Genomic DNA, 6,076 nt, shown 5'->3' on the forward strand with positions numbered 1-6,076 from the left:
TAGCATTTCAAGCCTTCAGCGTGGCAGCGCTGCCACAGCTGTACGATGCCACAGCTGTACGATGTTTTACTTCTACAACGGTATAAAACCGGTATTAATCACAATAATTGCAATATGCTAAATCTGTCAAAATTACAATGCAATGAGCCAAAGTACACTACACGTGCGACACCCAAATGGTATGTGCCTAGGATGTGAACAAATTATGGTTATCAAATGTTGAGCTACACTCTCCCACATCAACTAAATAAGGAGTCCGAATTGATGTACAGCTAATGCCAAATATGTTACTTTTGTTCATTTCTTTTTTTCTTTTTTTTTTATCCCTCGAAGTGCTAACATGTTGTGTACCACTGCAATGCCCTTGTGGGGTGCGTCGGCCTCGTCAAGCCTTCCCAATGGCTTTTTGTCGGCGCACCCAACGTCGTCATGATGTTAAATAAGCATGATTGAAAAGGACAGCTCACCCTGTGGCTGCGCCACCACGCCGTCCCGTGGTGCGGAGCAGCTGCGGGCGGCGCGGCGCCGTGGCTGATCACGTGGTTCGTCATCTGGATGGTCACGTGACCAGCCACGTGGTGCGGAGCAGCTGCTTCTACCGGCGGCGCGGCGTGCTGACGAAACCGAGCTACCACAGCTGTGCGCATGCGCTGTGTCAATTGGGACGAAGGTGTAGAAGGAACGTTTCGCTAAACAGAGTGGCGAAAGACTGACTTTGCAATTCAACTCAGCAAGTTCCACTCGGCCAGCTGTAGCTACCGCCTCACTCTAGGTTTAACCAGAGCTAAACCACCGGCAATTTTTTCCCTCCTCTGTAGTGCAATTCCTCTCACAACGAACAAAAAGAGCGTATCACTAGCTTTGTTCGTGGATTTTTGCACGCTCAGTCAAACGTCCTGAGCACACAGATATACGTGAAGCTCCTGCTTGGAGATCCGCTAAAGGGAATAAACAGTCGACTCGCGCGTTAGATTTGTCTTGTTAATGCAGCACAGAGCAATTAAAAGCTGTACGTTGTGCTAAAGCGCGACGTCTGGCGCTGTTGCTCCGAACTGTGTGCTGTACTGTCGAGATGAGTGAATAAATTGCACTGTGCTCTGCGAAAAACTCTCCATTCTTTAGCAGAGTCACGTGGAGGTCAAAACAACACCAAGTAAGCAAGTATGTCACATTTCTTTGCGCTGTACATATACACACGCAAAAAAATAATTGTGTTGAATCACGACTTGTGAATAGTTTTTAGTTCTTTCTGTCGATGATGTTACTGCTGTTGGTGTTAAAAATATCCCACGCGAATTTATGTCTTCACTTTTGATATGAAAATACATCACTTAGTTTAGAGAGAGAGATTTAATTTTACACTGCCTTTTTGTAGCAGCAAGAGATGGTGTCAGCCAATCAAACACAACTAGCAGAGGTCATCTCGAGTAAAATCAGTAGGTACTTCGTGGATGTCTTCACAGCTGTTAGCTGATTGCGATTGGCTATTGCACTGGTTGCTTTGCAATAGCGAAATCAAAGATAAGTATCTCACATTCCCAGCTTTCTTCACACCGTCTCTTACCCATACCTCCCCTACGTTACTGTAAAGCTTGACTTCTCTCAGAAGAACTTTATCACGCGCCGGCATTGGCTGGGATAGGCTGAGTATATTGTGAGTGCCTTATTGTTGAGCTCCGGATTAAGTATCTTCTCTTTCTTTTTGCTGGCGAAATATGAACACTGCTGTAAACTTGGCCTTTGACTAAGTGACTGCGGGACAAATTTCCACACCTCTGCGTGGTTGAACTCAGTAAATCAGTTGACATTAACTTGCACTGATGTCAACTGGGACGTTTCGACGAATGCAGGAACTTCTGCACAAGTTATAGCTCTTGATTAATTTTCTGGTATGTTAACGAGGCTTTCGCTTAGGCGAGTAATTAGGCCTGCTAAAAATTTGCTTCAATCTCAACGGAATTTATGATTATATCTACGATTATAAGAAAAAATAAAGAAAGAAGTGCCGACGAAAATTTGTAGCCGCAAATGAGCAAGTGCATTAATTTTCGAGGAAGTGCGCATTATTATGGCATTCAAGATTCTAAGCCTGTGCATGATTCATTCATTCATTCATTCATTTCTCTCACTTTTTCCAGTAAACAAAAGAAAAACGTTCGCAATTAGGAAGCTTTTTCTTAATTTTTCACCTCACGCTGCTTTCCACTACGACAACAAACTTTTAATCTTCGCTTCAGCTTATCCTCACCGTCCACTCTCCGACGAGAGACATCAAGAAAATACTTTAAAATAAAAAATAAAATAAATCGAGACGCCAGCAGTAACGAGAGTTAACAATGCAAACCGCGCAAGAAAATCGTACGACTACAAAGGAAAAAAAAAGATGTAGAAAGAAAGGGCGAGGCTGTGACGAACGTGACGTCGCTCGAGAGGTCCTTCTTATTGGTGTTCTGGGTCCAATCATGGCGACCGACCGCAGCCGCGGTTGCCAAGGGTGGGGGGGACCTCGTCGCAGCGGGAACGCAGCAGTGGTGCCGGAACAGCGGGCCCGATGGCCCCGCCGTGTGCGGTGACACCGCGAGAGGACGTTATTTGCATCCCAAACGCGGCGCCGGACGTCGGGCCGGAAATGAAGACGCGTGCGTGGCCTGGCAATCATCGCTGTCGTTATGAGAGCAGCGGGCTTGCCTTTCGAGCTCGCAGTAGTTTTTTTTTCCTCTCGTGTTATTGCTTTTTTCTTTCTTTTTTTACGCGATCTTTCCATTTCTGGCATAGACACGCATGGAGAAGAGCAGACGGAGTGGGGAAAGTCAAAGGGTGCTCGGTGGAAATGAAGCCAGTGACTTTGGACAGGCTCTAGGTTTGGCGGCCACTGAAAGGGAGGTTGAGTTGACCTGAGTGCAGTTATGCACGCTGCTCCGTAATTAAACCAACAGTGGTGGGGGAAAATGAGATTCTCTTCTGGAAGCCCGTGGACCGCTTTTCTTCAAGAGACACCCCCCCCCCCCCCCCACACACACACACACACACTCGTTCACCACCCATTTTTCCCATTTTTTCCTTCTTCATTTCGCACTGTGGGCTGATCAACAGAGGTCTCTGAGCGGTGTCTCTGGCAACGCAAGAAAGAAGACTACTACTCGGGACAACGAGAAGGGGGGGGGGGGGTACACTCTCCTTGTGCCACCCTTTATCGGGGCACTACTTGGAGCGGGGAGTGGGGAAATATGATGGGGGGGGGGGGGGAGGGGGGCAAGAAGTAGAGAAGCCAGGATGTACTGTACTGTGGACTATTACTCCTTCTTCGCAACTGGCTGGTGAGGTAATCCGCCTTTTTCACAAGGCCGCTGTGCGCATGCTCCCCTCTTATCCCCCAGCTCCTACTGCGCATGCGCAGTTCATGTTAGTGGCAGGCGCATGCGACAGGTGGCGGCAGCTGTCAAGCACACACTTGCCACCGAGCAGGCGCAGCCGGCGACTCTTGGAACCAGATCGCGCCTGCTTCTCCCACGAGCGCTTGCTTTTAACCAGTATCAGACGAATTTTCGCCACTCCCCAAAGCGCGCAAATTTTGTGGAACAAGGCGTATTGAGGTTTTCTTCGTACTAGCGCTTCCTGTCTACACGGTTTTACGTTTTCCGTCAATGCGCTGCTCGTACTCAGCTTTCTGCCTCTATCACCCTTCCCCCGCACACCAGTTGACTGTAAAGCTTGCTTTTCGTTTTATTTCTTTCTTTTTTTACAGCGAAAGCTATTTATGGGCCACATTCCGCCACTGACGACGCGTAACCCCGTTCTGCGACCACGTGCCAAGCCCCTGCCCGTGTCTCGTGCTTCTTTACTGTCTTCAGGGCGGACTAGGTGGTGTGATCACATGACTACACCCTGTACAAAGTCCTTGCCTATGACAGCAACCTTTGCTGTTACAGGGAGGAATGCGCGGTCGCAAGACGCCGCCAAACGCTTCGAAACGTCTTTGAACGGTGGATGTTGGCGGGTGGCCAAAACTCGCTAACGCGCCGCGAGTTGTAACCTAGTGAGCAGGCGTAACCCAGTGAGTGACGCTGCCCACAAACGTGCTACCAGAGCACGTCCGGAAGTCTGTGCCTTCACATTTCGTAGATAAAAATTGACAACGCTTACGCTATGCGGCGTAAACTGGGCGCGCGTCTTCGTATGGGTTAAAATCAGTCATAAGGAAAGACGCGCTAGGTGTCTTACGGTGAATGAACACTTGGACCGTTCCGTGATGTAAGGAATTAGGAAAAGAAGAAGGATTTAAAAACAACCATGTTTATCGAAGCTCTCGCTGAACTTCGTGATTTAAGCAACAAGCGTAAAGGATGCAAAATTTTCTATTCATGTGCCTTGCGCTTCGTTTGTCTTTGAAGTTAGTTAACATTACACCTGGAAGCTAGTTTCTTTTCCAGATTCCGCAGTCTGATCAGTTTTGATTTCCTGTTAGAGTAAGAGCTCTCTGCCTACTCGAAAAGACCCGGAATTTTGTTTTGTCAGCAAAAAATTCGGCAGAGACACTTGAAGACTGCTTGCGTGTGAGAATGAGAAAGCATCAACGCGCTGAATCATGAAACATTGCAGAATGACTATGAGTTATGAATATGACTACGAAGAATGACTACGCATACTGTGTACAAATTCCATACTCCTTACATTACGTTAAATGTAAATTACTGTAATGCCACGTGCACAAGTAAAGTGCTGAGTCAGGCGCCATGACTACTCATACTTTGTACAAGCTCTATACAGCTTAATAAAACAGGTTGTGAGGCTAGGTGGGGATGCATTTTTCTTTTCTTCTCTACACAGCTCCCTCTATACAGCTACAGAGCTAATCTATACAGCTTACTTTGCGTTACTTGTAAAGTTCTTAGTCACGATACGTCGCAGAATGACTGAGTCGCGAGTCACGACTATGACGACGAATCTACTTTTATAGGTCACAGCACGTTAGGTTTCATCATTCGGGACCACATGTTCGCTTGCATGTTTTGTGACATGTACACCGGTGTTCCGACATCCTCCAAATTTTGTCCCATGAACGGCGGACGCCGGCTTTTGTGCTAATGGGACATATAATGCTTTAGCATTAATAAGAGCGGGTTTAGAGCTCTACTATATATTTTTGTTTTAGCAACATATCGCAATTACATCTTGTTAATTTTTGTGATAACGAAAGAGACAGGTACATTTAGAGCCAAGAGCACTCGTCGCCTTTTCTGTTATTTCGCAGTCATAAGAGGCCACAAAAAAAGTGCTTGAAAAAATTACAGCGTCAGAGCTAAATATGCTGACACTGCCAAAATGCTCGTTCCCAGTTTCGTCTGGTCTGATTCTATATTTGTATCGTTTAGTAGAGAGACAACAGAGTGGGTAATACACACAGGCTAAAAGCAGCAATTCTTCTGAACCATAATGACCGGGGAGGGACGCAAGAGCGGTGTCGTTGTTTTCTGCATTTATATTTGTGTTCCGTTCATAAGGTTCGCTTTATATATATAAACATAAAAAAACACACCCACCAACTAGCCCAACAGCGCATTTCACACTCATTGCACGTTTTTGTCTTGTCGGTACGTTAACACAATTGTCGCGCTTCTGACTGTATGGTCGCGCAGGCAGCAAGACGCTGTTCACAAAGCGTGGTTGAATGCAGCAGAAGCCATTGATGCTAAAAACTATAGTTGTCTAGATTACAATGTCCCCGCTACGAGAACAGGCAACAACAGTAGCGCCGCTCGGTATTCACTGTTTCTGTATTGTTCTCTAGTTCATAACAGAACGCATGAATGCAGTAATCACTCGGGAGTCACTTTGTAAGCGTCAAACGTTTTCTTCCTCTTTTTTTTTGTTAAACGACGCACGCTTTTATCGTCTGTGCGAGTTATCCCGACAGCGCATCTGGGTGTGAGCAGAGCTCAGCCTTCATGGAGCTGTTATAGCTGACGTCGACATGAAAACGACGCTTTACTCTTCTTGCTATTTAAGAGAAATGAACTTCTCTATAAAAAGACATTGCCGAGCACGGTTAGTTTTGTCTGCTCTTATATGCGACATG

Source organism: Amblyomma americanum, chromosome 2 (genome assembly GCF_052857255.1).
Source record: "Amblyomma americanum isolate KBUSLIRL-KWMA chromosome 2, ASM5285725v1, whole genome shotgun sequence".
Lineage (NCBI taxonomy): Eukaryota > Metazoa > Arthropoda > Arachnida > Ixodida > Ixodidae > Amblyomma > Amblyomma americanum.